The 16160-nt window shown below is 38.6% G+C and overlaps 1 protein-coding gene across 1 annotated transcript in view; it reads right to left on the bottom strand.

The window, feature by feature from the left end:
- Window positions 1–13129: 13129 nt before the first annotated feature.
- The window catches only part of LOC147340106 (uncharacterized), a 281692-nt gene continuing 278661 nt past the window's right edge, over window positions 13130–16160 (bottom strand). Inside the window, exon 6 of the mRNA XM_086387618.1 lies at window positions 13130–14503. The gene's annotated coding sequence lies outside the window, so the exon portion shown is untranslated. The remainder of the gene's footprint in view (window positions 14504–16160) is intronic.

Genomic DNA, 16160 nt, shown 5'->3' with positions numbered 1-16160 from the left:
CAATCATGAATCTTTTTTAAACCATTAAGTAAGTAAGTGTTGGAGAAGGCAATGGCACCCCACTCCAGTACTCTTGCCTGGAAAATCCCATGGGCGGAGGACCCTGGTAGGCTGCAGTCCATGGGGTCGCTAAGAGTCGGACACGACTGAGTGACTTCACTTTCACTTTTCACTTTCACGCATTGGAGAAGGAAATGGCAACCCACTCCAGTGTTCTTGCCTGGAGAATGTCAGGGACGGGGGAGCCTGGTGGGCTGCTGTCTATGGGGTCGCACAGAGTCGGACACGACTGAAGTGACTTAGCAGCAGCAGCAGCAGCAAGTAAGAGTCGCTCAGTCGTGCCTGACTCTTTGCGACCCCCATGGACTGCAACCCACCAGGCTCCTCTGTCCATGAAATTTTCCAGGCAAGGATACTGGAGTGGGTTGCCATTTCCTTCTCCAGGGGACCTTCCCAACTCAGGGATCGAACCCGGGTTTCCTGCACAGCAGGCTTATTCTTTACCGGCTGAGCTACAAGGGAATAGAAACACATTTTGCTGGAGTTGTAGAGTGCTGATTGTTTTTTACTTCTTTTAAATACTGCATCATTTGAGTAATGTTTCATGAGTACTCAGTTCTTATATTTGCTCTTTTCACTTAGTGGTTACACTCCCAAATGACAGTAATTAAAATTATTAATAGGTTTATAAGACATAGATTGTGATTTTGTCAACAGTGAAAAGAGGTAAATCTGTAATAACTGTAATTTCTACTTTCAGCCTACTTTAATTTCTTCCTTTCTCTTTGTGATTTCCTTTAGATTTTAAGAAATATGATTGAGGCCCTGTGTTGCAGCCTTACTTGTAGAAATACAAGCTTGGATAAAATACCTTTTTTTTTTTAAAGAAATAGAAAAATGGACATAAATTAGATATAATGCCCAAACATCTTTTATAATCAAGTAAAAGGCATACATTACATTTAAATTATAGCATTTTACTCATAAAATTGGCATCTAATTTTGACTCTAAATAATTGAAAATACTTTAATTTCCCCCAATATGAGATTTTTTCACTTGAAATAAAAATATACCACCAACCAAAATGCAAGATATAACATTTTGAACAAGCCATTGATTGTTCTTTTAAGTTTTGTACTTTTGAATATATATCAAGATGTTGATATGGGCACTTTATCTTCTCAGGTAAGCATTTTGGTTATCAAATGTTTGACTCTGATACTAGTGAAGTGGGTTTAGTTTATGGTGCTCATTATTGTTAGATGTATCTGACGCCTGCTAGGAAGCCAAGCTTTATACCACAATGTTTGTATTTAGTGTAATACCAGCAAAAAAGATAAACAAGTCAAAAGTGCTAAGATACCAGCAAGGCAGTATCTTTTTCCCTCTTGCATCTAAAGAGATGATTCTTCTGAGATCCGTATGCTGCTAAGCAAGTGGTATTTGCTTTTAAGCTACAGATAGTTGCTACTAATAATTAGTGAAAGGTCTGCTTGAAACAAGTTCAGCTTTAGGATTCAGGTTTTATGGCCAAACTTGTCTAAAAGTTAATTTAGTAAGGACTGAAACTGCATGTGGTGTTGGAATAAACTCTTGAGAGTCTCTTGGACTGCAAGGAGACCCAACCAGTCCATCCTAAAGGAGATCAGTCCTAGGTGTTCATTGGAACGACTGATTTTGAAGCTGAAACTCCAATACTTTGACCACCTGATGCGAAGAGCTGACTCATTTGAAAAAACCCTTATGCTGGGAAAGATTGAGGGCGGGAGGAGAAGGGGACAACAGAGGATTAGATGGTTGGATGGCATCACTGACTCAATGGTCATGAGTTTGGGTGAACTCCGGGAGTTGGTGATGGACAGGGAGGCCTGGCATGCTGCAGTCCATGGCGTTGCAAAGAGTCGCTGAGAGACTGAACTGAACTGAACTGAAACTACATGTAAGTATAGAAGGATAAAACCATCTTGATTTGAATTTCAGACAGTGAACTTGGTCTCCATTAACTGCTCTGATATCTAGTCTTAAGACTTCTCAAAAAGTTAATATAATGACCTCACATAATCCCAGTGATGAAAACTTTATTTTTTAACTGACTTCCAGGTGAACTAAACTGGAATGAGCCTAACTCATATCAAAAGGTAAATTCCTATAGCAGTATTTCATTAAATTCAAGGGGGAAAAAAACCCCTATGTTTATATATTATTTAAAAAGCAAGTTGACCACAAAATTGAACATACAATTCCTTGCAAGAACAAAAATACCTTCTCTAATTTGCTTCACTTACATCTATTTTATTTTACTTTGATCTTAGTTTTATTAACTTTGATCTAAGTATTTCAATAATAAAAGAATATAAATGACACATAACTGAAGGAGTTATGAGAGGGTAGTTTTAATATTTTATAATAATGTCTATTCCTATCACTTCAATAAAATTGTCATTTTTAACAATTAAAGAAGTTGTTGAAGTTGCTCTCCCCACAAGTCAATCCAGTCCAACACAGATTAATTTTATACCATAAACAGTTAGTCATATGATCTTTCATACTTGAGAGGTAGAACATTTTTCAAACAAAAAACAAAGAAGACAGGGTACAAGTTGGTTAGGAATATACTTCAGCTATTTTAACAGTGACCAAAACAGAGTACCAAAAAAGACAGGTTTTTTTCTCTTCTATGTAAAATACTTTGGCCACCTGACATGAAGAGCCAACTCACTGGAAAAGACCCTGATGCTGGGAAAGAGTGAAGGCACAAGGAGAATGGGGCAGCCAAGGATGAGATGTTTAGATAGCATCATCCACTCAATGGACATGAATCAGAAGAACTCTAGAAGAGAGTGAAGGACAGAGCAGCCTGGTGTGCTGTAGTCCATGGGGTCTCAGGGAGTCAGACACAATTTAGCGATTGAACATGTAAAAGCCTGGACTTATGCATGGTTTAGGGAGTGTAGTGCCTCTGTCCCTTGAGATTATCAGGGATTCAAGATCCTTTTTTCTTGCTGCTCCACATTCCACTAAGTTGTCCTCATCTCCATAATCTATTGCACAGCCACATCTGCAGTGAAGACCAAGCTGTTTCCCTTTAAAAGTCATGACCTGAAGAAGCATACATTATTTCTACCCACATCCCATTGGTCAGAACTCAGTCATATGGATACACCTAGCTGCAACTGAGGCTGAGATATGTCTTGTGGCATGTTCAGACAGAAATGAGGGGCCTTCTATATTTAAAAATGGAAAGGAATGTGTTTTTGAAAAAATATTTTTATAGATGAATACTCAGGCTAACCTAGTGGATACAATCTTGAAACTTCCATGATTACCCACTTCAAGATCAAAGTATTAAATGCTGTGTGCTTTTTAGCTGTTAGTGCTATGAAAGCTAAAATGCTTTCTACCTTGTGGTCCATTTTACTGGGTGCCAGTGAATGGACATGGAACAACAGACTGGTTCAAAATAGGAAAAGGAGTATGTCAAGGCTGTATATTGTCACCCTGCTTATTTAACTTATATGCAGAGTACATCATGAGAAACGCTGGAATGGAAGAAGCACAAGCTGGAATCAACATTGCTGGGAGAAATATCAATAACTTCAGATATGCAGATGACACCACCCTTATGGCAGAAAGTGAAGAGGAACTCAAAAGCCTCTTGATGAAAGTGAAAGTGGAGAATGAAAAAGTTGGCTTAAAGCTCAGCATTCAGAAAACTAAGATCATGGCATTCGGTCCCATCACTTCATGGGAAATAGATGGGGAAACAGTGGCAGACTTTATTTTCTGGGGCTCCAAAATCACTGCAGATGGTGACTGCAGCCATGAAATTAAAAGATGCTTACTCCTTGGAAGGAAAGTTATGACCAACCTAGATAGCATATTCAAAAGCAGAGACATTACTTTGCCAACAAAGATTGGTCTAGTCAAGGCTATGGTTTTTCCTGTGGTCATGTATGGATGTGAGAGTTGGACTGTGAAGAAGGCTGAGCGCTGAAGAATTGATGCTTTTGAACTGTGGTGTTGGAGAAGACGCTTGAGAGTCCCTTAGACTGCAAGAAGATCCAACCAGTCCATTCTGAAGGAGATCAGCCCTGGGATTTCTTTGGAAGGAATGATGCTGAGGCTGAAACTCCAGTACTTTGGCCACCTCATGCGAAGAGTTGACTCATTGGAAAAGACTCTGATGCTGGGAGGGATTGGGGGCAGGAGGAGAAGGGGACAACAGAGGATGAGATGGCTGGATGGCATCACTGACTGAATGGACGTGAGTTTGAGTGAACTCCGGGAGTTGGTGATGGACAGGGAGGCCTGGCGTGCTGCGATTCATGGGGCCGAGAAGAGCCCCACATGACTGAGCGACTGAACTGAACTGAAATTAGATTCAGTACATTCTCTTATTATAGTGTTTGATAGAATATTACTGGCCGGAAAACATGGGCAAAAGAAAAAATGTAGTGTTCAATTCCCAATGTGTACTTAGTTTTTTGTTTTCATTTCTAAAGTAAAAATAAGAATCTCTACTAACTTTTCAGTTGGCTCTTTTGGTTTTAAAGGATGAGCTACAGGCTGTGTGTTTTTCTGTACTGACATGGCACTTATTAAATACTTTTGTACCATGAAAAATAAAAAAATAAAAAAGGAAAGGAACTAAACATTGGGGACACATTTAGCAGTCTCTGTCATACTTTATTTATTATGGATCTATAAACTCTATCTACATAACTATCTAAAAGTACTTCAGTTCAGTTCAGTTTGGTCACTCAATAATGTCTGACCCCATGAATCGCAGCACACCAGGCCTCCCTGTCCATCACCAACTCTGAGAGTTCACTCAGATTCACGTCCATAGAGTCAGTGATGCCATCCAGCCTTCTCATCCTCTGTCGTCCCCTTCTCCTCCTGCCCCCAATCCCTCCCAGCATCAGAGTCTTTTCCAATGAGTCAACTCTTCGCATGAGGTGGCCAAAGTACTGGAGTTTCAGCTTTAGCATCAGTCCTTCCAATGAACACCCAGGACTGATCTCCTTTAAGATGGACTGGTTGGATCTCCTTGCAGTCCAAGGGACTCTCAAGAGTCTTCTCCAACACCACAGTTCAAAAGCATCAATTCTTCGGCGCTCAGCTTTCTTCACAGTCCAACTCTCACATCCATACATGACCACAGGAAAAACCATAGCCTTGATTAGACATACCTTTGTTGGCAGAGTAATGTCATTGCTTTTGAATGTGCTATCTAGGTTGGTCATAACTTTCCTTCCAAGGAGTAAGTGTCTTTTAATTTCATGGCTGCAGTCACCATATGCAGTGATTTTGGAGCCCCCCAAAATAAAGTCTGACACTGTTTCCACTGTTTCCCCATCTATTTCCCATGAAGTGATGGGACCAGATGCCATGATCTTAGTTTTCTGAATGCTGAGCTTTAAGCCAACTTTTTCACTCTCCACTTTCACTTTCATCAAGAGGCTTTTTAGTTCCTCTTCTCTTTCTGCCATAAGGGTGGTGTCATCTGCATATGTGAGGTTATTGATATTTCTCCCGGAAATCTTGATTCCAGCTTGTGCTTCTTCCAGCCCAGCATTCCTCATGATGTACACTGCATATAAGTTAAATAAGCAGGGTGACAATAAACAGCCTTGACGTACTCCTGTTCCTATTTGGAACCAGTCTGTTGTTCCATGTCCAGTTCTAACTGCTGCTTCCTGACCTGCATATAGGTTTCTCAAGAGGCAGATCAGGTGGTCTGGTATGCCCATCTCTTTCAGAATTTCCCACAGTTTATTGTGATCCACACAGTCAAAGGCTTTGGCATAGTCAATAAAGCAGAAATAGATGTTTTTTTCTGGAACTCTCTTGCTTTTTCCATGATCCAGGTGATGTTGGCAATTTGATCTTTGGTTCCTCTGCGTTTTCTAAAACCAGCTTGAACATCTGGAAGTTCACGATTCACTTATTGCTGAAGCCTGGCTTGTAGAATTTTGAGCATTACTTTACTAGCGTGTGAGATGAGTACAATTGTGCAGTAGTTTGAGCATTCTTTGGCATTGCCTTTCTTTGGAATTGGAATGAAAACTGACCTTTTCCAGTCCTCTGGCCACTGCTGAATTTCCCAAATTTGTTGGCATATTGAGTGTAGCACTTTCACAGCATCATGTTTCAGGATTTGAAATAGCTCAACTGGAATTCCATCACCTCCACTAGCTTTGTTCGTAGTGATGCTTTCTAAGGCCCTCTTGACTTCACATTCCAGGATGTCTGGCTCTAGGTGAGTGATCACACCATCATGACTATCTGGGTCGTGAAGATCTTTTTTGTACAGTTCTTCTGTGTATTCTTGCCACCTCTTCTTAATATTTTCTGCTTCTGTTAGGTCCATACCATTTCTGTCCTTTATCAAGCCCATCTTTGCATGAAATGTTCCCTTGGTATCTCTAGTTCTCTTGAAGAGTTCTCTAGTCTTTCCCATTCTGTTGTTATCCTCTATTTCTTTGCATTGATTGCTGAAGAAGGCTTTCTTATCTCTCCTTGCTATTCTTTGGAACTCTGTATTCAGATGCTTATATCTTTCCTTTTCTCCTTTGCTTTTCGCTTCTCTTCTTTTCATAGTTATTTGTAAGGCCTCCCCAGACAGCCATTTTGCTTTTTTGCATTTCTTTTCCATGAGGATGGTCTTGATCCCTGTCTCCTGTACAATGTCAAGAACCTTATTCCATAGTTCATCAGGCACTCTATCTATCAGATCCAGGCCCTTAAATCTATTTCTCACTTCCACTGTATAATCATAAGGGATTTGATTTAGGTCATACCTGAATGGTCTAGTGGTTTTCCCTACTTTCTTCAATTTAAGTCTGAATTTGGCAATAAGGAGTCATGATCTTAGCCACAGTCAGCTCCTGGTCTTGTTTTTGCTGACTGTATAGAGCTTCTCCATCTTTGGCTGCAAAGAATATAATCAATCTGATTCCGATGTTGACCATCTGGTGATGTCCATGTGTAGAGTTTTCTCTTATGTTGTTGGAAGAGGGTGTTTGCTATGACCAGTGCATTCTCTTGGCAAAACTCTATTAGCCATTGCTCTGCTTCATTCCATATTCCAAGGCCAAATTTGCCTGTTTCCCCAGGTGTTTCTTGACTTCCTACTTTTGCATTCCAGTCCCCTATAATGAGAAGGACATCTTTTTGGGGTATTAGTTCTAAAAGGTCTTGTAGGTCTTCATAGAACCATTCAACTTCAGCATCTTCACTTTTTAAGAAGCTATTATACATGAAGTATTTTTCTGTATCTGGTGACAGGACAGTGAGGGAAGCTTTTGCCTTTACACTCATCTCATTCCTACCATCAAATTGGTGTCCCCACTCTTTAGGACAGAGCCCAAGTCAGTTTCTGGTCTTATGTCAAATTCCCAACTGAAACAAGAAATCCTCTCTGAGCTCCAGTGTGCTGGAATAGGAATAGGGGGACTAGTAATCTCATTTTCCTCATGACTGAGGCATTTCCCAGGACACAGAACTTACAGTGAGTGCTGCTTCTTGCAAACTATACTCTTCACAACACACATGGTAGAGTTTAGAAACTATTAAATTTTGCAAAGGAAATAAATGAAAAAAAGATCAAAGTAATTCTTCTCCCATCTTTATTGAAACAGATGAAAGTAATTATTTTTTCTTAAAAGTGAAGGAATTATAGAATGAATATCTCCTGTTATATGCACCCAACTGATTCTTAGAAATTATAACTGATTCTTAGAAATTATACAATTTGATATTTCACACAAATTACATTCTATGTATTTACCAACTAGACCTTAGTGATACATATTTTGCAAAGAAGACAGTATTATCAGCTTTTACAATTAAATTTTAATAAGGATACTTTAATAGCATTTTTTTCATCAGTTTGAGTAAATATTAATTTTATAAGTACAAACTGGGTCAGATTAATCAAACAGGACTTATATTTATAAATAAAATTGGAATATATACACATGGAACGTACATATTATTCTATTGCCAATTTTTCTCAATTACTCTTTAAGGAATTATTTCTTCAAATTAAAATTGGACAGATGGAAACCAATCCATCCTATCATGGAAATATTATAACCTGGATCCAAAACTTGCTTTACTAAAATAACTAGAGAAATTTTAAAAATATGATATTTAATACATGGAGCCCTGTAAACCTTCCTTTCTTCAACTAATAGCAAAAACTGATTAATTCAAAAATCAGGGAAACAGATATTAGAGTGGTTTGCCTGAGAGTTCAAACATGTAACCCTTAACTGCCAATTTTATGGGCTAACACAAATTTCAGTGTTTCGTGATTAAAACGGAATCAAATTTTACTAAGCAGACAGAGGACATGTATAGTACTCCAGGAATGACCAGTCTCATTCAAATGTAAAAAGATTGTTTTCTGTTTCCTGCTACACTTAAGTGAAGTTTAATGGTTGGTTAACTTTCATTGCAGAATCTTAACCGGGGTTAAGTGTTCAAGGCTTGATTCTATTGGAAACCTATCCTGATAAAGAAAAATGGTTCTATATATACAGGAAGATAGAATGAATGTTTGTATGTAGGAACCATTGTAACTCACTACTACCTTGTACACTTTCAGAATTATTAAGTTCCTTTTCTCTTGCTGCTCCACCATCCACTAAGTTGTCCTCATCTCCATGATCTATTGTAGAGTCTTCTTCTTGTAAACTAAAGAAATATTAAATCTGATAATAGGAATTGATTAAAAGTTACTACCTAAACTATTTGACAGTTGCTAAGAGACTTTATTTTTTGGGCTCCAAAATCACTGCAGATGGTGACTGCAGCCATGAAATTAAAAGACGCTTACTCCTTGGAAGGAAAGTTATGACCAAATAGCATATTGAAAAGCAGAGACATTACTTTGCCAACAAAGGTCTGTCTAGTCAAGGCTATGGTTTTTCCAGTGGTCATGTATGGATGTGAGAGTTGGACTGTGAAGAAAGCTGAGCGCCGAAGAATTGATGCTTTTGAACTGTGGTGTTGGAGAAGACTCTTGAGAGTCCCTTGGACTGCAAGGAGATCCAACCAGTCCATTCTGAAGGAGATCAGCCCTGGGATTTCTTTGGAAGGAATGATGCTAAAGCTGAAACTCCAGTACTTTGGCCATCTCATGTGAAGAGTTGACTCACTGGAAAAGACTCTGATGCTGGGAGGGATTGGGGGCAGGAGGAGACGGGGACGACAGAGGATGAGATGGCTAGATGGCATCACTGACTCAATGGACGTGAGTCTGAGTGAACTCTGGGAGTTGGTGATCGACAGGGAGGCCTGGCGTGCTGCGATTCATGAGGTCTCAAAGAGTTGCACATGACTGAGCGACTGAACTGAACTGAACTGAAGACAGTAGTATTCTTGCCTGGAGAATCCCAGGGACATATGGGACTGGTGGGCTGCCATCTCTTGGGTCGCACAGAGTCGGACATGACTGAAGCGACTCAGCACCAGCAGCAGCAGCAAGAGAGTAGTAGATTCTGAAAGTTCTCATCAAAAGGAAAAAAAAATGTAACTGTATAAGATGATGGATGTTAACTAAACTTACTGTGGTAATAATTTTGCAATCTATTTAACTCAAATCATTATGCTGTGTACCTTAAACATATACAGTGTGTGAGTTCTAATTTGCTTCAGTTGTGTCTGACTCTTTTGTGATCCCATGAACTGTAGCCCACCAGACTCCTCTGTCCGTGGGATCTTTCCAGGTGAGAATGTTGGAGTGAGTTGCCATTCCCTCCTCCAGGAGACCTTCTTGACCCAGGGATAGAACCCACATCTCTGTCTCCTGCACTGGCAGGCAGGTCCTTTATCACTAGTGCCACCTGGGAAGCCCCAAACTTACACCGTATGGTATGTCAATTATATTTTGCTGGGGCTCAGCACAGGCTACCCCCAAATGTACTGCAACATCATATTTATTATTTTGAATTAAAATTACTAAAGAAATGGTCTTTGTAAGAGGGATACTCTGGCACTACTCTCTGGCTCCCAGAAAGTAGGAAACAAAACCTCTCATGTGAAAGATACTCTCCCTGCATCTGGAGACAGAAAGGCATCCTTAGAACCATAGACACAGAATTCAGACAGAGAAGCCTGTATACACAAATTGTTTTACTTCTTTGACTACCCCAAACCCAAATTCTGTTTAGATTCTTCACTACTTAAGCATCCAAAGCCTAAGTTCTTTGTGCTGTCAGAAATTTCTTTGTCTAAAATGGATAAAGCTGCCTGCTTTGGCCACTTCTTAGGTCCAGTTTTTATGAAATCTCCATGCACATGAATTAAAATTTGTTTCTTTCTCTCCTGTTCATCTGAGTTGTGTCAATTTTATGATTAGCCCAACCACAAGAACTCAAGAGGGGAAACGGGGAAATTTTCCTCTCCTCAGCAATCTCAATAAAACAAATTTTTTTTTTTTTGTTACTACCAAAATGAAAAGAAAAAAAAAAGCACTTTCTTCTAGATGAACAGAATCTGTAAGGAAACTTCCAATATCATTTTTGGAAATTTGAAAGGCAAACAGAAAAATGTGTGCATGTGTGCCAAATTGCTTCAGTCATGTCTGACTCTATGAGACTCTATGAACTGTAGTCCACCTGGCTCCTATGTCCATGGAATCATTCAGGCAAGGTTCCCATTTCCTTCTCCAGGGGATCTTCCCAAGCAGGGATTGAACCCACATCTCTCATGACTCTTACATTGGGAGGTGGGTTCTTTACCACTAGCACCACCTGATAAGTCCAAACAGAAGCATAATCTTTCTCATGTAGTTCTTAAAAACACATGTTTTGATATGGTCCTAATTTTTCTGTTTTATTGCTTTTTATAATGAAAAATAATACTAAATGCTAAAAATAGCTATATAGAAAGAGTACAGGCTTATCTTCACCCATCATTTCCTCCGAAATATTTTCTTCTCTGCTTGGTACTACCAAATTCAACAAGCTCATTATTTTAAGGCTAAAGACACTTAAATTTGTGAATGTTTTGTTCTCCTGAAGCAAGTCTTGCCATAGGGAAGGAGGTTTGATCAGTTCTAACCTGAATTTAATGTTTTTCTCAGTCTTTATGGTACATGAATATTTGATAAATCAGCTGATTTCTGCCTTGTCTGGGTTCCTTAAAGGCACTTGGCAATAATGTGATTCTTTTCCCTATCCTTATCCTAAGGGTGTGATCAACTTCCTTGCACTCTCTGTAAGTCTTCCTGCACCCTTCCCTAATGATAGCTTGAACAATGTTGGATTCATGATCTCCAAAGAAGAAGACCAGGAACCAGGCTTGATCACTCAAGAGCTTTTGTGTGGCAGAGTTTTATTAAAGTATAAAAAGGAACAGAGAAAACTTCTGACATAGACATCAGAAGGGGGATGGAGAGTGCCTCCCTTGCTAGTCTTAGCAAGGGATCTATATACTTTTCAATTGGTTATTAACAATAAATCAAAAGAATGTCTTAAGGTTGTAAAGATCTTACCAGACCCACTCCCACAATATACATTTTAAGATAACAGGATTAGAACTAACAATAGAAACATCTTACCAGACCCAATTCCATAATATACATTTTTAAATTTATTTATTTTTTATTGAAGGATAATTGCTTTACAGAATTTTGCTGTTTTCTGTCAAACCTCAACATGAATCAGCCATTGGTATACATATATCCCGTCCCTTTTGAACCTCCCTCTCATCTCCCTCGCCATCCCACCCCTCGAGGTTGATACAGAGCCCCTGTTTGAGTTTCCTGAGCCATACAGCAAATGCCTGTTGGCTATCTATTTTATATATGGTAATGTAAGTTTCCATGTTACTCTTTCCATACATTTCACCGTCTCTTCCCCTCTCCCTATGTCCATAAGTCCATTCTCTATGCCTCTTTCTCCACTGTTGCCCTGTAAATAAATTCTTCAATATCACTTTTTTAGATTCCATTTTAAGATGACATTTTAGGCTTCCCTGGTGGCTCAGAGGGTAAAGCGTCTGCCTGCAATGCAGGAGACCTGGGTTCGATCCCTGGGTCGGGAAGATCCCCTGGAGAAGGAAATGGCAACCCACTCCAGTATTCTTGCCTGGAGAATTCCATGGACAGAGGAGCCTGGTAGGCTACAGTCCATGGGGTCGCAAAGAGTCACACAGGGCTGAGCAACTTCACTTTACTCACTTTTTTTTTTTTTATTGGAATATTGTTATTTTTATTTGATTTTCTCAACAGAATGCAGAACAAAGTAAAGATCTTGTTTTGGGGAAATATATACATTTTTCCTTTTTTTTTTCCTGCTTGAAATTCACAACAATGTACAGAGAATATAAACATACAACATATTTAATAAATTTGTATTTTATATGAATTTTGATGTAAATATTCAAATTCAAACAATGGTTTGAATAAATACAATTCATATATGAACGGCATAATTTTGGTCACCAGGAAACTTGTGTAACCTACTTGCTAGTGGATTCCTTTATATTTTCTTTTCAAAAGTGCTGAGTTGTCAGTGTTGATTAAATTGTAAAAAGAGATTAGCATGGAACTCATAATATGACAGGATTAATCAGAAGGTTCTCAAGAAGGAGAAACATGTCCTCAAGCAGGATACATTGTTGTTATATGGGCTTCCCTGGTGGCTCAGAGGTTAAACCATCTGCCTGGAATGAGGGAGACCCAGGTTCGATCCCTGGGTGGGGAAGATCCCCTGGAGAAGGAAATGGCAATCCACTCCAGTACTCTTGCCTGGAGAATCCCATGGAGGGAGGAGCCTGGTAGGCTACAGTCCATGGGGTAGCAAAGAGTCGGACACAACTGAGTGACTTCACTTTCACTTTCATAGAGTTTAAGGAAAAATATATCTTTCAGCAAGATGAGTTGTTTTGTTGTGCAATCATCAGCTCTGGGTTTAAAGAAAAAAAACTTTTGTCCTTTTCTCCTCCTTGAGAACTTCAGACCCCTATCTTCTCTTCCAGAGCCCCAGACCCCTCTTAGCAACCTCCCTAGAAATTGACATTTTTACTAATCAACTCCAGTGCCACTCCCACTGGTTTACCTTTTTTTTTTCCAACTAAACTATAGTTGACTCACAATGTTATATTAGTTTTAGGTATGTAATATAGTAATTTGATATTTTTATAGCTTACACTGAATACAAAGTTATTATAAAATACTGACAATATTTCTTGTGCTGTGAACTGCATTCTTGTAAATAATTTATTTTATAACTGGTAGTTTATATCCCTTAATAATTCCCTTACTTATTTTCCCCTGCTCTCACTGCTCTCCTCTCTAGTAACCACTAGTTTGATCTGGATCTATGAGTGCATCTGTTTTATCATATTTATTTCTTTTTTAGATTTCACGTGTAAGTGAAAACATACCGTATTTATCTTTCACTGTCTGCCTTATTTAACTAATACCCTCGAGGTCCATTCATGTCAGGGAAATGCCCATCAACATACCAATCACATTTTTTCACAGAACTAGAACAAATAATTTAAAAATTTTATGGAAACATGAAAGATCCCAAATGCCCAAAACAATCCTGAGAAAGAAGAAGAGTTGAGGAATCATATGCCCTGACTTCAGAGTATACTACAAAGCTACAGCAATCAAAATGGTATGGTACTGGTACAAAAACTGATACACAGATCAATGGAACAGAATGGAGAGCCCAGATATAAACCCATGCACTTATGGTCAATTAATCTACAACAAAGGAGGCAAGAATATACAATGGAGAAAAGACAGTCTCTTCAACAAGTGGTGCTGGGTAAACTAGACAGTTACATGTAAAAGAATGAAATTAGTATATTCCCTAACACTGTATACAAAATTTAGCTTAAAATGAATTAAAGACCTAAGTGTAAAACCAAATTCTATAAAACCCCTAGAAGAAAACATAGGTAGAACACTCTTTGACATAAAGCACAGCAATAACTTTTTACATCCATCTCCTAAAGTAAAGGAAATGAAAACAAAAATAAACAAAGGGACCTAATTAAAATTAAAAGCTTTTGTACAGCAAAGGAAGCCATCAACAAAATGAAAAGACAACCTATAGAATGGGAGAAAATATTTGCAGATGATCTTACCAATAAGGGGTTAATATCTAAAATATATAAACAGCTCATATAACTCAATACCAAAAAATCAAACCTGATTTTAAAATAAGCAGAAAAACTGAATAGACATTTTTCCAAAGAGTAAATGTGGATGGCCAACAGCACATGAAAACACTCTCAACATTACTAATCATCAGGGAAATGCAAATCAAAACCACAGTGAGGACCTCAAACCCGTCAGAATGGCTATAATCAAAAAACAAAAATAACAAACATTGGATGTGGAGAAAAGGGAACTCTCCTACAGTGTCAGTAGGAATTTAAGTTGGTACAGTAGACTTTGGAAAACAGCATGGAGGCTCCTCAAACTAAAAATAGAATTATCATAGACCAGCAATTCCACTCTCAGGTATATATCTAAAAAAAAAAAAAAAATCCAAAACACTAATTAGAAAAGATACATGCACTCCAATGGTCATAGTAGCATTATTTACTATAGCTAAGATAGAGAAGCAATCTAAGTGTCCATTAACAGATGGATGGAACAAAAAAGATATGGAATACACACATACACACACACACACACACACACACACACAATGGAATACCACTTGACCACAAAATAGAATGAAATTTTGCCATCTGCAACAACACGGATGGACCTGGAGGGTAATAAGCATAAGCTAAGTGAAATAAGTAAGAAAGAGAAAGACCGTATGTTTTTTTCTGAGAAGTGGAATCTAAATAAAGCTATTTTTTTTTTAATGAAGGGACAAGTTTGGTCACAACTCTGAAAATATTATTCTTTAGTATATGCAGAGGCAAACCAGCTATATCCCCCCTTGAGTATAACTTTACTTAGCACATTAAACAGTGTCCAAAGGGTAATGCTGTCTATGTAATTCTGCACTTTTATGTTTCTTAAATGCCTTATGGCAGAAATTTGAATGTTTCACCCTGTGACTTGGACTGTGATTAGATGTAAACTAAATCACACCCTTACCTCATCTGAGTATAAAACCAACTGAGAAGTAGATGTAGAAATAAGGCAGATAAAAAGTAAAACGTCAGCTAATTATCGATAAAGATGAACTGGACAGTGGTTTGGAACTTTGGACACAACTGGCTTATTAAAACTTTCCATCAAAATCGAAAGTATTCACACCAAACTGGTCAGTTTACTTCCCACAGGAAGTCTACAACCTGAACAAGAAAGAGGAGGAGGAGAAAAAAATAGATTCCTAGATTCAAGTTACTGGGAAAGAAAGAGAAGGCTCTCATCATCTGCTTGTGTTTTATTCCTTCATCCAAATTCACCGAACTGATACATTTTTTTTTTTTCTCCCATGGGGAATCATGAGGGAGGAGGTAGAAATCTGGGATGTTTTTCTTCCTATATTTTTCGCACTCTTGAGTGAACAGTCTCCTGTTTACTGAAACATAGTAAGTAGGAGTCAAGGACCCTCACCACTCCCTTTCCATCAACCTTCCTTTATCATCATCATCCTTGTTCTATCTGTCCAGTAAAACTATCAAGCCTCATAAAATGAAAATGCCAGGATCCTCCCCCTCAATCCCTACTCCTTGCACAGGTGTGTTTGCACCAACCTGGATTGATCATTTTAATACTGGTATCATTCAACAACAACTGAGTGTGCATCTTGGCAGCCAGATACTATGCTCAGTCTCAGACACTAACATGAACAAAACACAGACTCTGCTGTCCAGAGGTTTGATGAACATTTTTCCAATATGTTTTATTTATGGATCCATTCTATTTAAATCAGTTGGCATTTCCTTGTCAGGATACTATTCTTGGTGGACATTTAGACTTTGTTTCGCATTGTCACTTCTTTAAGATTACAAATCATTCTCTGCAGGCAAAATTTCCCCCATACTTGTATTTCTTCTTCCTGAGTAACTCTTGGTCCAGGTGTTTTTTGTGCCTCTCTGGGGATTAGTTCAGTCACTTTTCTCTGTGGGATGGTCTCTGTGGGAGTGGTTTTACTGTTTAACTGTACATCAGATTCATGACTCTTTTTATTTCCCAGATGTTCTATAGCTTGAGGACACT

This window comes from Bos grunniens, chromosome X (assembly GCF_055505025.1).
Source record: "Bos grunniens cultivar Pamir isolate PY7600 chromosome X, Bosgru_T2T1.0, whole genome shotgun sequence".
Taxonomy (NCBI): Eukaryota; Metazoa; Chordata; class Mammalia; order Artiodactyla; family Bovidae; genus Bos; species Bos grunniens.
The sequence above is the reverse complement of the archived record's forward strand: the minus strand, read 5'-3'. Positions and strand labels throughout refer to the sequence as shown.